Source organism: Propithecus coquereli, unplaced genomic scaffold, assembly GCF_000956105.1.
Source record: "Propithecus coquereli isolate 6110/MARCELLA unplaced genomic scaffold, Pcoq_1.0 Scaffold205, whole genome shotgun sequence".
Lineage (NCBI taxonomy): Eukaryota > Metazoa > Chordata > Mammalia > Primates > Indriidae > Propithecus > Propithecus coquereli.
The window spans coordinates 2,081,824-2,102,315 of NW_012145523.1; positions in this window are offsets into that span (position 1 = coordinate 2,081,824).

Here is a 20,492-nt window from a genome sequence, read left to right on the forward strand (position 1 = left end):
TAGAAAAAGTGATGTGAAGGAGCGTCCTTCAGTTGACAAGGGAAGAAAATTTTGGAAGAAAATTTGCAATATCCTAAAAGAAATTTCATACATCATTGAAAACAAAGGAAAGTAAAGCTAAATAGATTGGAGTTGGAGCTCTTTTTTTAATCATGTCAGCCAAAAGCGTTCCAGTCAGTAGTCCGAACACACCACAGATGAGGACAGATTTACCACTTGACTTCACTGAATAACAATCTCAAAGCTTAAAGGAATCTTTGTAAAGGGGAAATGGTGGAGCTTAATGCATTCTGATTTTTTTCTAAAGGCAGTGTGTTGCTTAAACATGAAGTCTCTGAATATAAAATGTGAAGATAAAGAAGAAAATCTTGAATAGACAGTGAATTTGGAAATAGAAAAAAAAAATCTGAAATAGTGCCTGGGAAAGTCGTGGAGTCTTTCTAGAACGAGACCACAGAAAGAAAGAAATACCTAGGGCTTTGGCCTAGAGCTGTATCTATATAACAAGACTGATTCAATTATTCTGTGGCTGTTTCCTTTTTTGTTTAAAATAATCCAATAGCTGCAAAATCAATCTGAGACCTTCATGGTTTATGTGATCCAATTTTCAGGACAGAAACGAAAATGATAACCAAACTGCATTTGCCGATAAAACCATTTCTATGATTAAGGTAAGTGGAAAATATTTGTTGTTGCTCTTGTTTAATTTAAAGCCCTTTCCTATCAAATTTATCTAGAATACATACAAATCAAATTAATAAGCAAATGATGTCAACTTCTGTTTTAGGTGGTGTTCTAAAGAAACTGTCACCTCCGATGACAGTTGCAAAGCTGACTGCTACCTGGAATTGATACTTTATTTTCCATGAACATTTGTAGCATAATCTGTATAAAAGTAGGGTGAAATAATTAAGTTGCATCTCTTCCTTTTAATGGAGTATACACATTTCATATAACCTGGGAGTGTGGAGGAGGAGAAAGAGTGTTTGTGGGATATGGAACTGAAAAACAAAGTAGGTATTTCCAGCTAACTCATAACTTGGCTGTTCATCTTTTCCCCATTGAAGGCGGGGAAGGCTAGGAGAATGTTTTCCCAGCAAGTCATGAAAAATACAGATATTTTAGCTGAAAGCACCAGGCTCACTAGAACCACACTCCAAGTCATTCCACCATGTATTCAGATTTTAAAGAGTAGGGATTAAAAACATGAGCAATGCAAAAAAAAAAAAAAAAAAAAAAACATAGCCCATGAGATTTGCATGATACATTGCAAGACAGAAAGTTTGTATATGGAAGAATTAAGCTTAAGCAATCACAGAAGAAGACGTGAAGAATCCTCTCCATTAATGTATGAGCTCTGAACCTTGAAGATGGTCAACACAGTATATGTGGATTAACTTGGAAGCAGAAAAAGATGAAGCAGGACCTGGGGCTACAAAGAAACAGAGGGTTGGGTGAGAGAGGCTAATCAAGCAATCGTGAATGCAGGATTCTATCAACACCCGATTGAGAGGAAGCTATTAACGTTGTGGTTATACCTGCATGGAACTTATCATTGCCGTGAAGACGTGTAGACTTGCACGTCCACATGCCACTCCAGTTTTCTGGCAAGATTACAGTCTTAGCAACAACTGTACTAAAATTTAGCCAGCTCAAAGTCCCCACCAGCATAATTATGATATTGGCCCCTGTCCCTCATGGTGTCCTCAGTTGTTTTTAGGAATTCCCAAGCACACTGATGTTCTGAGGTAGTCACCGCCCTCTGCTGCACTGCTGCTAAGTGTAAAAATGAACTCTGCTTCCCTGTCACTGCAGTGGGCACAGCCAGCTCCTGCACAGCTGAAACTCTTCTAAGGGCTTGCAGGTGTAGTCACTGCATTCTTTCAGAAACAGAAAGAATGTCTTTCTCCCAAACTCTGGGTTGCCTGAGTCTCACTATAGTACTGTGTGTGCCCTGAGTCACCAAGGCCTCTTGTCAAATAGCCCCTGTAGCTTCTATGGGGTCGGACAGAAACAGCCCTGTCCTCATCTCCCCACTCACCATCTCTTTCTGCTCAACACTCTTATCTCCTTCACCCCTCACCCCCCAAAATCCTCTTTCAGCTGAAATGAAACAAGCCAGGAAAAGCTGTCATGCAAGGGGTGGAAATCCATGAGGAATGAGGGGCCACTGGCCTGGCACACCCAATGGCTCACTGCACTGTTGTCGCTGCTGTGGATGCTATAAATAAATTGCTCTCAAAAAGATGAGTCCTATTGGATATTGGTCTCAGAAAGACAGCATTCCCACCTGTGACAAGGCACATGCCAATTGTTTGTTTCTAGAAGCTTCTATGGGCTTTTGCCCCAGGATATAGAGGAAGAGACAATACTGCTGCTCACCACGAAGAAGGGCAGGTCGGGGATGGATTGGGCGGGTTCACCCTCAGTTGTTGATTCAGAGGAGTGTGGAAAGCATGCAATTGGAGGGCTCCCTGAAGCTGGCTTCTTTCTTTGTTATTTTAAATAAGACACGAATCTGATAAAATCTTGAGATTTCCACGCAAAGGCCAGGGAAGAGCAGGAGCTCTGGAGATCGAGAATCCTTGGGGTGAATGCTGGCACCCCCATTCAGTAACAGTGTGATATTGGCTAATTCACTTGCCCAGCCTATCCAAGCCTTGGTTTCCTCATCTGTGAAATGGAGAGAAAATAATAAACTAGAGCTGTCCATGAAGACCACGTGAAATAAAGCTGATCAAGGGTTTGCCTCAGATACGGGAAGCTAATGGTAACTGTGGGCTGCCATTGTCAATATCAATACAGACTTCAACACGGGAAAGCCTGGACCTGATGCACATAAATGTTAAGGTTTCCTGTAGAGAATCTGTTCCCTGAAATTTGTCTTTAGATGAAAGTTGGAGCAGACACTAAATACTGTCATCTACAAAGAGGAAAAGATAGATGCTGCAGGTATGGCAGCGAGTTGCTGGAGGGCTGTAGATTCTGATAGAAAGAGGCTGTGGGAGCCCGACCCGGACCACAGCTGGAGCAGCTGATAGGGAAGAAAGGAAAGAGGGCCATCAAGGCTCCCTTGCAAACAGGCTTCTATAAAGTTCGACTTCATATGAAAGCAAGAGGAAGAAATCTGGTTATATCTAGAAGGCATAACCAGGTCTGATTTTAAGTCAAGAGATGTATAAAACCGGGCGTGGTGATTCATGCCTGTGATCCTAGCACTCTGGGAGGCCGAGGCGGGAGGATGGCTTGAGGTCAGGAGTTTGAGACCAGCCTGAGCAAGAGCGAGACCCCGTCTCTAAAATAAATAAATAAATAAATAAAAAAGAAATGTAATGAAGTCACATTCAATGCAAGGGAAACTGTTGAGCACGGCATCAGCTGGGAGGCAGCGAGTGGCTCTGTGGGGTGTGCCCGGAGGGGAGAAGCAATCCACTGACACTACAAGGACTCTCTGAGATGCAACTGACTGGCTTGGCTGGGCCCACTTCATCCCCTGAAGATGATTAGGGAGACGTGAGCAGGGATGCGGAAGGAACACAGACACAGGCTTCACAGTCTCATTGAGTGTCCCCAGGGAGCACCCTGATGAAACAGCATCTTGTACTTCTAAAGGCACTGCATGCATTATGCAGGTGCTCCCAGCCACCCGAGAACACCGAAGTCAGCTTGGTTACTCATCAGCTCAGCTGAACTTTACACACTGACACCCTAGCACCTGCAGAAAACTAGATTCCTTGTGTGGGTGGAAATTGGGTCACATGGAGAAGCGGCACAAAGCCTTTTCCGAGGCAGTTACAAGACGAACTGAATAGAGCTGAATTAAAATCAAGCGCCACTGCTTCCATTTTGCAGATGATAGTCTATGACTGGAAAACCAATGATGAAAAATAAACAGAGACATATAATGGGGGAATATTTTGAAAATTATGAATGTGAATTTTTCCTCTGCCTTTCTGAGTTTATGATCTCTACCCGATTTGGCCCAAGGCAACCATCTGCATGGGAAATTAAGATTTGTCCCAGAAAGAATGAACAGGGATAGACTGAGGTTATATTTTGCTTCTGACACTTAAAAATGGGAACTTTCAGCTACATAAAGCCTTACTAATATTCTAAATTCCTTTATTGTCTCTGCCGGAGAATTCCACTGAATTTATTCCTCCATGACATAAAGAAAATGCTCCTTCTAGCTAAGTTCTGGCTAGCAGAGCAAGTCAATAGGGTATGCAGTTCTATGGTCCACTAACGATATTAGATAGTAGAAGGGCACGTGGGTACCCAAGGCTTAGGAAAAAAGCAGTAAAAGGAATTGAAGAGGGAAGGCCATGACATGTGTGATCTGATTTGTTCCTGTCCTGTCTTCAGCCTAGACTAGGTGTGCACATTCGATAACTGACACTCAGGCTGAGGGTAGATGGGGGCTTCTGGAACTACAGAAGAATACTGTCTTGCAGCTGCTCTGTGCCAGCTCTGTTTGCAACCATACCCAAATCAACTCTTTGTTTGGCAATGGTAGGCTTGAGTTTTGGCTTCACGGGGCCACCTATGGTTCCCAGTAGCACAGACAAGTCTAAGGTGTACCTGACAATCTGGCTGGGGCCATGGAAGAGCAGTGCCCTCATTGGGGTGAGGCAGTGCTGCATTGAGGACATGGTCCACGTGGGAGCCCACTGGAAGTTACCCTCAGGACTCAGAGGGCTCACCCGACCCATGGGAGAGGAGTTGGGGGTGAAGTCACCTACAGAACACAGCAGGCACCAAGACAAGGAGGAAGAAACAGCAGCCAGAATGCAGCTATTGAGGCACACAAGACAAAGGACATCACTCTAGAAGCCCAGGAGTCAAAGGACAGCATGTTCAAAGACGGTGAGTTTGCTTCCGCTATGAGATCTTGTAAGTCTCACCATTCCTGCCACATACACAGATGATTTCTTGAAATAAAGCTAGAGGCTAAGCAGAATACTGACAAATAAATGATGAGAAAAACAATGTTTTTTTTTTCCCTAAAGGATTGAGTTGAATGTGCTTTTAAATTGCAAATCAGATTACATTTTAACCAACATATTAAAGTCAGCTGTGAATTGTTTCAATTTGTTTGTTCCTAGGTAACCAGTAGTAGGAAAAACAGATTAGTTACAGAAAACATGAAAGAGCTACATATACTCTGCACAGTCCAGCTAAAGGGGGAGCGAGATTTACAGTCCTGCTCTGTCACTAAATCATATGAGAACTAGGAGAGGATAGACGAGCAAATAGACACACCAGGCATTTGTGCCTCACCAAGAGGAACCCGAGTAGAGTGATTTATAGCAATAACGTGGAACAACAAGGTTAAATGTTGAATCTGTTCCAGCATGTATTTTTTGAAAGAACACATCAAAATGGAGTGAATGTCACTAATTAACTCATGCTAAGAGGCAAGACTGATAGCAATAAAAAAATGCTCATGTTGAAGTCCGAGTGAGTGACTAAGCAGCGAATAGGTCTAGTACCTGACTCATGGGCTCAGTTCAGGAAGTGGCATTTGATAGTGTTTCTCAGCCATTGGTTATGTGTAGGCTCCTGTATCAGACATCTGTTGCTGCGTAACTACGGCATAACTCGACGCTTAAAATAACAAACATTTACGTCACAGCTTCTGAGGGTCTGGAATGCAGGAGTGGCTTAGCTGGGTGGTTCTGGCTCAGGGGCCTCTCATGACGTTGCAGTTAAGCAGTGAACCAGGGCCTGCCGTCATCAGAAGCTGGGGCTGGAAGATCTGTTTCAAGGATGTCTCACTCACATGGCCACTGGCAGGAGGCTCTAGTTCCTCATCATGTAAGTCTCTTCACAGGACGACAGAGCAGAAGGTCTTCACAACATGGCAGTTAGCTTTTCCAGAGTGAGTGATCTGAGAGTGAGAGAGAGAAAGAGAAGCATGCTGTGTTTTATGACCTCATCTCATACCATCGCTCCTGCAGTATTCCACCGGCCACACAGACCAATATTAATACCATGTGGAAGGAGATTACACAGTGAGTGAATACCAGAAGGTGGGAATTATTGGGCAATGTCTTGAAGGCTGTCTACCACAACTCCCTTTAAAAGAAATTCAACAGACCTCCAGTGTCGGTACAGATTATTTGTGCTATTTGAAATGGCAAAAAAAAAAAAAAAAAATTCATGAAACTAAATACAAACTTCTTCGGCATAAATAAGTTGTACAAAAATATACTATAACTTTTTTAAAGCTTTGCTTGCTAGTTCAGAGTAATTAGGCCTCATAAAATCCAAAACTTTGTCAATCCTGGGATGCAAATTTTAATAAAATTTCCCTTGATAACTCTACAACTGTCTTGTTTGTTCACTTGAAGATAAGTTTCCCATTGCAGGGTTATTCAAACTTGAGTTAAATAGATATCTAATCCACTTACTGCTAGAATCAACAGAAAATTCTGCACTGCTTTTTTACTGCTCCACTTTTTGCTGATGAATGGTTGCAAGTTTGTCTGTGCAAAAAATGGAATCTGCATAATACATCTGCTTCCAACACAAATATGGTGCTGGCTGCCACAGCACAAATTCTTTGGATTTCAGCATGCTATATTCTGTAGGCCCCAAAATGATTCTTTTCTCCTATCCCCCTTCGAATTTGAACCACTGTATAATCTTTCTTTTCAGAATGCCATGATATCATTTGCCTTCACTTGGCATAAGAGATCGTAAATGAAAATGCAAAGCAGCTACTGAAGTCATGCAGCAATGCTCAATTTTAAGGCAAATCACTAAGTGATACACGACATGCTTATATTAATTATTCATTATCACAGAAATAAGAAAAAGTGACGACAGCTTGTTGTATACTGATAGAAATGTTTTTCCAACATGTAGCTGTGTCCTGAGGTTGCAGTTTATGCTGAGACCCTCAGTTAGGGTCTCAGTGTTCATTTACAGACACATTGGCATGTTACCCAAAGAGAGGGGTCAAGAAAGTACCACTGGAGAGCACAGCTATGTCCCTGCCCCTAGCACGTCTCCATTAGTCTTGCAAATGCGAGGACCATGCCTAGACCCAGGGCTTTCTCTTTTGACACTCTCTTTCTCATATTATTTCTGCTGTCTAGATTGTGAGACCCTTAGTTCTAACCAGATGGTGAAACACCACTTCAAAGGCATAACCAAGGGGGCAGAACAGCAGTGGGCATTAGGAAACTGTTGCCACCATAAACTTGGCTTGGCATTGGAAAATAATATCCATATGTTGGAGGAAATTTTTGAACCACTTGACACTTTACTTCCTTCTACCATCCAGAAAATAATCTCTGGGCCTGAGAGCTTCTTGACAAAGAATTCCCTGGCTTTGACACTGAGCATGGTTTCAAAGATGGTGGGGAGCCTCTGACCCTGTACATGTGGACTCTCAGCCAGAGGCTGCTATGTTTCTAATGGTGTATCAAAACTCTTTGCTCTGGATCTGCAAAAAATGAAGTTGGTATTTTAATGGGGATTGCACTGAATCTGCAAATCACTTTGGGTAGTATAGACATTTTAACAATGTTGATTCTGCTGATCCATAAGCATGATATGTTTTTCCATTTGTTTACATCCTCTGCAATTTCCTTCCTCAGTGTTTCATAGTTCTCCCTGTAAAGGTCTTCACCTCCTTGGTTAAATATATTCCTAGGTGTTTTCTTTTCTTTGTTGCCATTGTGAAGGGTATTGAGTCTTTGATTTGATTCTCAGCTTGACTGTTGTTGGTGTATAGGAATGCTACTGCTTTGTGTACATTGATTTTGTAACCTGAAACTTTGCTGAATTCATTTATCAATTCCAGGAGTCTCTTGGTAGAATTTTTGGGGTTTTCTAGATATTAGTATAAGATCATATCATCAGCAAAGAGCAATAGTTTGACCTCTTCTTTCCTCATTTGGATATCCTTGATTTCCTTCTCTTGCCTGATTGCTCTGGGTAGGACTTCCAGCACTATGTTGAACAGAAGGGGCAACAGTGGGCAACCTTGCTAAGGAGGAATGCTTTCAGTTTTTCCTCATTCAGTATGATGTTGGCTATAGCGTTGTCGTATATGGCTTTTATAATATTGAGGTATGTTCCATCTATGCCTATTTTGTTAAGAGTTCTTATCATAAAATGGTGCTGAATTTTGTCAAATGCTTTTTCTGCATCTATTGAGAGGATCATATGGTCTTTGTTTTTGTTTCTGTTGATATGATGAATCAGCACAATTCACAATTGCAAAGATGTGGAAACAACCCAAGTGACCATCAATGCATGAGTGGGTTAATAAAATGTGGCATATGTATACCTTAGAGTATTACTCAGCCATAAAGAAAAATGGCGAACTAATACCTTTTTTAACAAGCTGGATGGAACTGGAAACCATCCTTTTAAGTGAAGTATTGCAAGAATGGAAAAACAAACACCACATGTACTCACTACTAAATTGCAACTAATTGATCAACACTCATGTGCACATGTGGTAGTAAAATTCAATGGAAATCAAGCAGGAGGGAGGGGGGAGAAGGGGATGGGTAAATTCACATCTACCTGGGTGATGGACACACTTAGAACTTTGACTCAATTTGTACAAAAGCAATTCATGTATCCAAAATGTTTGTACCGCTGTAATATTCTGAAACAAAATAAAAAACCAACAAAAAAACTTCCTGCTCATCTGAGCAGATAAAAGAATCCTCACAAAACAGCTTCCCTTCAGTGCAGAAGGCCCCTTAGCTACTCCTCAGATAAACCCTGCAGAAGGAGGGTCCTGCATCGGCTTCTCTAGTGCTGTCTGCTAGGCTCACTGCAGCTGATACCAATCCCAATACTGGAGAGACACTGTGCATGTGGTTTTCCTGCTCATCCCCTCTTTCATTTGCTGTTGGTGGATGAGTATACACGTACTCATTGAAAGAGACAGGCACGTCAAATCTCTCACACACAGTCGAGCTTGCACCCACTTTAGGCCTCTGTCAGAGTGCAACTGCAGCCTCCTTTTCTCCACGGAGAAAGCTGCCTGCCTGCTCTGCTCTCTTACTAATCAGGATTTTGCCTGGGGGTACTTTTCACAAGGACTAGAGAGAAAAAGCTGGGAAGGAAGCAATGTATGCGTGTGCCGATGTTGATTTTGCTCCAGTCCCTTTGCTTTTTAAAAACATTCTTTCAAAATCCTAAAGATTGTTATGGGGGAGAAATGGCTGAAGACAGAGAAACTACTTTGTTAAGAAGTCTCTTGGGATAAGATTGACTGATAAGGGTCCAGCTCATGGTGGGGAAGTTCCCAGAAAACCATTTGACTGAAGGTCATGTTCATTCTTTGTGGCTGAACTGCTGCAGGGAATCCAAACTAAAGCTTAACAAGAAGGATGAGCAAAGCCTCCCAGCAGCTGAGCCAGACTGGGGCACCCACAGCAAAAGCCAATCTGCCAGCAATAGGCTTGGATCCCCTGCGCAAAAATTCCATGCAGCTTAGTGACAGTCAGACTCCCCTTCCATTGCTAATGCAAATGCATCTTATACATGCCACTGTGGGGATCATTAAAAGTGAGCTGTACTGCTCTTGCTTTAGCTGCATGTCACCTAGGTTGGAAGGAGCCAGCAGTGTCTAGAATCACATTAGACCTGAAGCCAGGAAGTAGTTTAAGACATTACATCATGAGGTTGTCAAGGCAACTGGCCAGGCTGCCTCTCTGGACTCCTGTGGTCCATGATGACAGGTCTTCCGGATGAGGACTGAGCCACAGCAAGGAGCACGTAGACGAGTGGCCTGCAGTCTGAGGTACAACCGCTAGCAGCCTCTATGCTCAGCAAGGTGACACTCGTGCTGGGATATTGTTGCTGGTCTCGATCACATGGTGAGGCGCAGCAGTCCAACAATCCTTGCCGACCTCTGTGAGATGGGAATGACTAGACTATCCCGGTGTCACCACCCTGACATCTGAAATAGGCTGTGAAACTCACAAAGAACACCTTTCACTCTCCAAGAGCTCCAGGCTCCAGTTTCTTTGTCCATTCTAGAACAGGATCCTATGTCCTAGGGCTTTGTAACTGCAAACTAGGTGGCTTTAAACAACAGAAATTTATTCTTTCACAGTTCTCAAGACTAGAAATCCAAGATTAAGGTATTGGCAGGGCCATACTCCCTCCAAAGCCTCTAGGGCAGGATCCTCCCAGTCCCATGCATTCCTTGATTTGCAGCAGCCTGCGTCGTCAATGGTTTTCTTCCTTCTGTGTTTGTGTGTCTATGGCTTCATGGGGCATTCTCTCTGTGTCGGTCTGTGTCCAAGTTTCCCTCTTCTTATAACACCACAGTCATGTTGGATTAGGGCCCACCCAATGACATCACCTTAACTTGATTACATCTACAAAGACCCTATTTCCAAATAAAGTCCGATTTGCAGGTTCTGGGGGTTACGACTTCAACATAACTTTTGAAGGGGGGGACACAATTCAACCCACAACAGTCCCACTCTTCACTTTGCACTAAGACAAGTACACACAGGACTTGTGCAAGCCTGCAGTAGGAGAGGCCCCAACTGAGCTGCTGAACAACAAACCTGCAAAATACAAGATCGAAAGTCAAACCAAAGCCAAGCTCTCAAAACAGAACCATTGAAGAAATGAAGAGCAACACTGTGACCGTGGAAATCAAGTCCACTTAGCAACTCTGAGCCTGCCAATAGCTTCTATCATTGCTCCTGTCTCCTCTCCTGGAACTAAAGGCAAGTCTGTGGGATGAGGAGCTTGTCAATAAATTCAACTGAGAGGGGCTGCCCTTCCTGTTGAAGGGAGTCAGAACGTGCCATCCCAAAATATGCTACTTTGGCATAAGAATTATTTTGGGCTGAAGGCAATTGAAAAGAAGCAGACATAAGGAAAATCTCTGTCTTCCCTTTTTCTACTAGGAAAGGCAGGAGGAGGATTCATAATAGCAAAGAGGACTCTAGATTCTTTTCTGAACTGCACCAGACAAATCTACATAACAAACCTTACTCATCAACCCTAGTCTTCCAATATTTTCCCTGTGTGTTTACCTTTCTACAATATGCTGCCCCTAGAAGCTCAAAGTCCTTTTCCTTTGTGTAGCTACTCCTCTAAAAGAAAATAATATTGTTCTTTAGCTAAGATGTTATATAAGCTCAAATTCTAACCACCCCTTTGAGGTACTCATCTCTGTGTACTCCCATGTTTGGGCATGATGCACTTGCTTATAAACTTCTGTTTGTTTTTCTCTTGATAATCTGTCTTTTGCCAGACCAATTTACAGCGCACTAGCCGGAGAACCCAGGATGGGTACATGGGAAAAGATTTTGTTTTTCCTCCCTGCACTGTAGTCAACAGTAAAGCATACAGAATGATTTCCTGGCTTTCTGTTCAGTATTCCTCTCCAAGACCTCTAGGCCAGGCAAAGATTTCTCAGCCCTGTGATCCCTCAGCCTGAGCAGCCTTGGCATGATGTGCTTGCCTTCGTTCTCTTTCAATAGATGCTGTTCTTGTAGGGTTAGCACAGAGTTTTTGCATTGTCTTAATATCAGGAGCCCACCAGAACTCTTTGGAAAAGTATTCTTCCTGTGAATCAAGGCAACAAGGTGGAAAATTCCACTCTCAGAAGCAAGAAATATTCTAGGCTGTGCCATTCCTCTCCTGTGCCTACTCCCAGGAGTGCAGAGAGGAAGCTCCAAAGATTTTTGCCAGAAGCTAACACTATGCTGCTTGAGACATCACCCTTAACGATTGGATTAAGGCCACTATGAAATAGCAATTTTCTTTCTGGAAATAAGGATGCTGTTAACTTCTGGTGAGAAAAGATTAATGGACTCTCCCAGAGTTGGGAGAATGTGATTTCCACAGCCAACGGAAGGGTGCAGAAACAAGGAGAGATTTGATGTCCATGCCAAAGTTCTTTCCCATGTTCAGGGATTATTTCTTCCATACCCTGAAGCCAACTTGGTTGCAGGAAAACTGTGACTATCATTTAGTTCCTTGCAGGATGTTTTACATAGATATCTCCATCTTCCTAGCTCTCTAAGGAGATAATGTAGCGTAATAGCAAATAACCCAGCTCCGGGGGGTCTGATGGTTCAACTCAAGTCCACCCTCCCATATTTCACCTCCCTATCTGGCCCTAGGCAAATCTCTTTCTGCTGTAAAATGGGAAATCCAAATTCCAACTTCATAGAGTGGTTGTGAAGATCAAAAGTGATAACCTATAGAAATGCTCAGTAAATGTTAGCTCCTAGTTTTAGGTACTAAGTATAGAATTCCTATTTTATAGGAAGGGTATCTGAGATTCATAAAGCCTAACTAACATGCTTGGTCACACAGCTAACTGTAAGAAACAGGATCCTACCTGAGGTTGTCCGACTGCAAGCTCCGCCCCCCTCAACCTTGACTGTGATGCATGATGATGCTGACGATCTGGGCCAACGTTGCCCTCAGGGCTCCCCAACCTCCATTTTCAGTTCAGGCTCTGGCCTTTCAGTTTCCTCCTGGGAGTCGGGTACCCTCGTGGCTTCTCCTTCAGCCCAGAGCTCAGGGCTCCCCTTTGGAGCCCATCTTCCCCAGAGAGCACCTCATGGTCAGACCAAACCTCTCCTCTCTTCAAGATGCTTTCCTGGGAATCCCTTCTGTCAGCACTGCCCTTGGCTTTCCACAGTTGCCATACATGTCTGCTAAAATCTCAGCAGCTGTTGGTGGCTTAATTCATTCAGCAACAGCACAAAGGACGGTATTACAAGCCACTATGGGGCAGGCGGCGTGTTGGCACTGCTGGCTGGTATCATCCAAGTTTATAAAACAAGGCCCCAGTCCTCACGGAGTCTACAGCCTAGAAAGGAAGGCAGACACGAAGATAATGAGCTCTCACTGCCTAGGGACGGTGGTTGTGAACTGGGCTGATCATCAATAATACGCTGTGGAATAACCAAGGTGGGGATGAGCTAGCTGGAAGATTAGATCAGATTTCACCAAAAGGACATGCGGCAAAGCATCCCGAAAAGAAGAAAGAGCAAACGACTGAGTGAGCCTGGAGGTGTGGGTTGCCCAAGAGAGAATGACAGGACAAGGCTGCACATGCAGGCAGAGGCCCAGTGGACAGGTCCTGGGATGCCTTCTGCGTAACACTGTGTTTTTCTCCCGTAGGGCAATGGTCTTCAAACTTTAGCCTGCATCAGAATTAACTGAGGTCTTGATAAAGCACAGGTTTCTGGGCCCCACCTCCAGAGTTTTTGACTCAGTACATCTGGAGTGGGGCCTGAGAATTTACATGTCTAACATTCCCAGGGCACCCTGAGGCTGCTCCTCCTAGGACCACGCCTCAAAATTATTGCAGCAGACAGTGGGATGCCATCAGTGGAAAACCGTATGCAAATGTTCACATCTTAAGTTGAGGCACTGTGGTTTACCTCTAGAAAGCGGCTTGGGAACCAGTGGACGTGCTCAGCTACCTTCTCCCGGGCTACCTTCTCACCTGTCTCTGCCCAGGACTGGGCCGCTACAGATGCTGGGCAATGCTCCAGAGTAGGGTGCAGATACAGCACCCCACTTTGCTCAGCAGCAACCCTTCATGAAGCCAGAACCATTTACAGGCATTATGCTTCCTGCAGAATGACACTCCAGCCCATGCCCTAATGCCACCTGCTGGCTTAAGATCACCGCCTCCCCTTAGGGTCCCACCACTCCCAAAGTAATTGCGAACAGTCTCTGGGAATATTTGGTGCTGCCATTGTGTGTTGTTGCTGCATGTTGTTGTCATTGTGAGTAAGAACTAAATGCCTCAGTTCAGCTTTTCCTCTCAGAACTGCTCGGATCAAAATCAACTGTATTCCCCTTTCCCAGTGGAAAGTAACCCATGTTTCACATCGGATCTAAAATTCCCCTAACGAAGACAAAGAAAATGTCATCTTGGAAAAGATTTGTGGTTTAGAGGTTGGGAAATAAAATTTAATGACTTCTACATACCTCTGTGATCTCATGTCTTTTCACTGTCCCTCTCTTTCTGCCTAACCTTGTCTCCTTGACATTCATCTGACATGCCAGGCATGCCTTGGTGCTTTGCACTGGCTGTTCCCTCTGCCTGGAATGCTCTTCTCTCAATATCCATGTGACTCACTGACCCCCTCAAGTTCTGTTGGTCCTTTCTCATTGAAATCTCTCTGGCAACCTGTTTAAAATACCAGTCTCCCACCCCAACACACAAACATACACACACACACACACACACACACACACACACACACACTACCCCCCTAAACTGCTTTCTTTTTCTCCATTGCCCATATCACCATCTCTCACATGTGCTTCACATAGTGCTGATCTATTTGTTCCTAGTCTGTGTCTATTTCATGAGGATGGAAGCCTCATGAAAGCAAGGATTCTGGTCGAGTTCATTCACTACAGAATTATCAACCACCTAGAACAGCATTTGGAACACCTGGTAATAGATATTCAATATTTCCTGAATAAATTAATCAAATTGGTTTTCCCACACCCTGGTTTCTAGACCTAGGTTTGCTCAATAACCTTCTTGCCCAGGATGGCCAATCAAGCTACTCTATGTCCCTTATTAATAAAATGAGAATAACATCTGCCTCACCCAGATGTTGGGATTTGGGGAGGATAAACTCAGATCTAAATTATCAAAAGGCTCTGAGATTATAATTGCAACACAAATGCAAGTTATTATTTTTAATGATTTTCAAATTTCTCCCAAAGAATATAACATGGATATTCAAAGGAGACATTGATAAGACCAGAATTTTTTTTACAGAAATACTCAAATAGGCAGTTTTTAATATTTCACTGTGTGTTCATAAATAACTCTTTGTATATGCTAGAGAAAAATTAAAAAAATGAAAGCTGCCAACAGTGAAGAAAACAAATAGAAATAAGTCAAGTGTAAGACTATTCAATGGAGTGTGTTTGGTTAATGTATAAATGATAACAAGTGACATTAAATTACAAGGCAATTCAGGGGATGTTTGCTCAATATCATCTGAGTAAAGTAATGGGAAAAAGCAAATATACATCAATTTTATTAATATATATAATTCAATAGTCCCCAGGCCTCCCCAAACTATGGCTTCAATTGAGATCCTGGTGACATGTATTCATAGATTCTGTTGGCAGACATGATTACAGGTCCCCATGTAACTGCAGGCCATCGCAAAGACTTCACCCATTGGCCTAAGAATCCCTGGGGTATTTCACATCTGCTCATGATTATTTCAGGTTTTTGTGCCTCAGCCAACTTGTTAATGCCCATCACCCACAAGTCCCTATAAAAGGTGCCTTCTTGGGGAGCATGGCTTTAGCACCTAGAGAACCATTTCTCAGAGCCCCAAAGGGTTACATAACCTCTGAAGATTCTGAAGGTCCTACCTGAACTTGAGTCATGTCGTGTCAGATTCCAGAGTGCAGAGTCTGGCCCTCTCCTTAGGCCTTGCAGCTAGATCCTAGAAATGGGCTGGGAAATGACGAACAGAAAGCCAATAGCCTTTTCTCTTGCTTCACATCATTCTGTTTAAGGTAACTCTTATAAAATGGCTATTATCAGAAAACATACTTTCATGCAACCATAGAACAATCCTTACTTTTTTACAAACCATGAATCAACTTGATCTCCGATATCTTGGGAGCTTTATTATTCTTTTATGGGTAACTCTGGTGAATTAACTTCTGTAAGAAAGCAGACAGGGTGCTGAAAAAGCAGGAAAGAGGTAAAATATACTCTCTGGCTTCAATGAAACTAGTTACAGCGACACTTGGAATGTGATCAGTGGTGCTGCACAGCCAGTTATTTTCCAATAGCATTTCTGGCTTCCCCGTAGCCCGCTCTGCACTCACCGCAAGGTTGGCCCAGCTGTTCTAATTTCCTGGTTGCTTTTCTCTGGCAAGGGGATATTTGTGCAATTCTCCATTCAAGCTATAAAGAATGGCTCTCAATCTTTTTGCCTTTGATGGAAAATGAAAGATCAGGACGTCCTGGCTTTCAGAGCAGCACAATGGAGGAACATCTCAGGTAACAGCTATCGTGGCAAGGCTCCCAGGAGGAATGGCTGTCCGCACTCTGTTGCTTGGCCACACTGGCTACGATGCCTTCACCTCATGCCCAAGCACAGGGAGTCCGGGGGCAGTTGGGTATACCTGGCTGTGGGGTAGTCCATATTTTAATAAGTGGATATTCTTCTCTAAATTAACTCATCTGAGGGATCCACAAACTCAACTGCTGTAGAGCCTCTCCCTTGAACAAAATGATAAGCTTTTCTTTGTTTTTCTTGATTTCACATCCACACAAAATTGATCAACTTACCTGTAAGCTATGATCTGTGCAATGCTCATAAACTGCATATTCAATGGTGAAAAGATCACATGTTACCGCCCCTACCTGGAAGTGAGCGTGAAATCCAGCCACATGAGTTTGCAGAGTGGGGACAGTCGTTTTGAGGTAATGGGAGTTTTCTCTTTCTGCCATACATTTAAGGAGGCGTAATGGCACCGGTGTCATTTACCTCCACATTTAAATTTAAAATCTCAGTGTTGTTGCTTGTGAATAATTTAACAACTTTAAATCTCGTAATTTCTTTTTTAACAAAAGGTAAAACATGAAAAAAAAATGACAGAACATTGAATCAGTGTCATCATCTTTGATTTCTGTTACAACTGGTATTTAAAAGCAAACTGGCCTTACGGAAGCTGGTGGATCGGGGATTAAAACTAACAAAAATAACAGGTTCATGGATAATTCGGAAGTTTTAAAGTGTGATATTGGTGTGTTTCCTTCTAATTATTTAAAATTCATGGAATTAATGTTCAATTCTCTAATTTCCTTTAGAATCTTCCTTTTCTTTAGATTTTCCTTTCAATATAAAGTCATTTAAATGCAAAGTAGTCAATGATCGCCCTATTCTTTAAATCCTTCCATTTATTTCAATTCTCTCAAAAGAAAATGGTGCCAATAAATGTTAACATTTTCGATGTTTTTATTTATGTAATTTCTGTGCCTATGGTTATAAAAATGTCCACTGAAGGCAATCACAAAGTCAATAGAGAAGTCAGGAGAGAGTTTACGGAACAGTAATGAAGCAATTTAAAACTTGTCAAAAATGAGCGTATCTTGATTTCTGAAAATTATGAGTTATTAGACACTCCCCTTGTATTATTCAAAGTTGTCCAGAGAAATAGAACCAATAAGATATATATAGATAGAGATGTCTTTCAAGGAATTGGCTCGCACATTTGTAGGAGCTGGCAAGTCTAAAACTTGTCAGACAGACCATTAGTCTAGAAACTTAGGCAGGGGCAGTCTTAAGACTGAATTCCTTCTTCCAGAAACCTCAGTCTTTGCTCGTAAGGCCTCCAACTAATTGGATGAGGTCTGCCTGCATTATAAAGGGCAATCTACTTACATAAAGATTGTAAATGTTAATCGCATCTGAAAAATACCTTCACAGCAATGTCTAGACTGACGTTTAACCAAACAACCAGACACTGATAGCATAGACTAATGGACACATAAAACTAACCATCACATTTCCAAAATTAGGTAGTATGTTAAGGGTGAAGAGTTGGAATTCCCTCAACCACTATTTCCCCACAAGAAGCACTATTCATTATTAATCTAGTCCTCATAGAAAGAGATTTCTGTCTTCAAGAATAAGAAGGTATTTAATACATATGTGTGTTTGTAAGAGAGTTTACAAAATAAAACAATGATTAGTAATGAAAAACTTATAATTTCTATTGGATTATAACTTTGAAAGAAATTATCTTTTATTCACTGGTCCTTTTTTACCCTAGGGACTTGACATATAAATAAAATCAATTATTTTTAAAAAATCAAATGGCAGTCTGATAATGGCAATTTCTCTTATGCTGAATTAACCTCCATACAGATAATTATTATAAATTCTGTTCAAAAAATAAGTGTATTTCGAGGTGCTGAGACTACCTAAAAGGCATATACTGGGGGTGGGGAGGAGATGGCACAGGAAGGAAGGGACTGCACCAGCTGGGGGCCACATGTGCACAACTTCTCTCCTAAGGACGCTCCCTTGACTGTGAAGCACAAGAAAGCAACATTCCTATGGCTTGAGGTGTCAGAGAACAGTGTTTGAGGCTATCAGAGAAGCTGGAAATTAAGGGGGAAAATCTTGGAAAAGAGGTAGCTACATGGATGGGAGGGGGCTGTCCCAAATCTACATCTAAATTTTTGTCCAATCCTTGGCTGAACCCAGAACTGTATACACCCAAAGGAAAGTTCCGAGAGTTCAGCAGAAAGCAACAGCTGGAAGGCTGAAGGAACTCAGTACATGTTCCAGCTGCTGCCTGGTATAAAAGAGAAAGTATTTGTTAGTTTGAGTCCTGCAATAACCTTGCTTAATGGAAGGAGAAACTTGGGATATTTAAAGGTTCCAATCTGGTACAGCCAATATGACTTTCTTGTGGTTTCTGTTTTTGTCCCAGAAAACCTGATCAATAACAAAGTGGGCAAATGTGGTCTAGACCACATAAGTGTGGGGCTGATGCATCATCCTTTGGTGAACCATGATGAAGAGGAATTACCAGTGGATTCTCAGCCATGATCGATCTGTGCCGAGGATGATAAAGCACTTGTATCAAGATGCTATCTGGTGAAATAGCGAGCAGCTCTTTCCACTCATAGAGTGATCAAAATGAGGGAAAGAGAAATAGTGAAAGTTAATCATCAAGATCCAGATTAACATGACCTTGATACGTTGAAGAAGTGGTTAGAATTTAATAGAATACAACTTAGTGGACAAATGCTTAGGAAAGAGGACTGCAGAGCATAAATAAATACAACAAAGCAGGTGACAGACCAGGACAGTGGTTCTTAAACTTTTGGTATCAGGACCCCTTCATTCTCTTAAAAAAAACTACTGTGGATGGACAAAGCCATTTATTTGTGTGAATTGTATCTGTTGATATTTAATACAGTAGAAATTAAAACTGAGGAATTTTGAAATACATTTTCAAATTCATGTAAATATAGCAACAATAATTCCATTTCATATTAACACAACATATTTTCATAAAAAATAAAATAGTGACCGACAAGGCTAGCATCATTTTACATTTTTGCAAATCTCTTTAATGTCTGGCTTACTAGAAGACAGCTGGAGTCTCATATCTGATTCTGTGTTCAGTGTGTTAAAATATCATATATCATATAGCCTCTAGACAACTCTACACTTGTGAAAGAATGTGAGTGAAAACTACAGATAACGTCTTGGTATCATTATGAAAATAGTTTTGACATTGTGCACCATCTGAAATGGTCTCAAGAACCCCCAGGAATCCCCTTGCAGAGAATTCACACAGAATACAAATATTCTCACACTCTGGGTCACTTTTTAACCTTCTGTTGGCATACTCTTTTTCTAATCCTTCTTTTCCTTTGACACTAATCCTTCAATCTTCTTCTTCATAACTTTCAGCCCATACCTCTGGTCATCTCTCCTTCTAAGCAAAGTAGGAAACCCAGATGTATCACTTGAAATTCTGACCACTGGGAGAATTTTCCTTCCTTATTGCACATCAGAGTTATCTTCCAAGAAAGGTATAAACCTACATGCAGCACCTCACTTCAGACTTGTTTCAGCTTATTGTACAGAAATATCTTTAAATCAGGCTTGAATACTTTCCTTAGTTCCCGTGAAACTGTAGTTGCAGGGTGAGGGAGTCGTAGGCAATGCAGCAAAAATAGCTTCACCGAGAGTGTGCACCAACTGATCACGCAACACACTGGTGCCTCTGGTACCTGCTGAAATCCAATTTTATAATTTATGATGACCAACTTCTCAAATTCATGGCTCAGTAGGTCATGGAACACCCTGTTTATGATGGAAGCTCAATTTGCATGGTCACTTGGTGTCTCTGGGGCTCAATGGCAAGCCAAGGGCTGTTTCTTAAAAAGAGAATAAGTATTTTTTGAAGAAGGTACAACTCTACTCCAAAACCAAGGGGCCTTCACTAGGATTATTTTCATGGGACTTTCCACAAGATCCCTAGAGTATCCCGATCTACCATGGAGAATTTGAATAACTGTGGATCTGCTGTGACATAAAGTCCAAGCAGTAGACAGAAGTACTTAGAATGCAGCCTGGTTAGCTGCTCCTAAATGTGATAAATTGTTTCCTTCCAAAGCTCCCAAATCCCTTTCTTAAGTGGTAAGAGTTGTGCAAAATATAGAAATTTGTCTTTCCCTTTGGATATAATATCCTGACATGCCCTGAACTATAGGAGTACCAGAAATTTCTCTGCGATGACAGGCATATAAATTTTCATTGTGTCTATATTCCACCCTTGACAGGCACGTATCTTACCAGGTGTTTGGGGTGTCTATGGTTGTGTAACAAATCACTCTAAAATGTAGTGACTTAGAAGAACAGCAATCATTTTATTATCTTTCATAGTTTCTGCAATTCTAGTGGGAAAGGTTTGCCTGGGCATTTCTGACTCAGGGTCTCTCCTGTAGC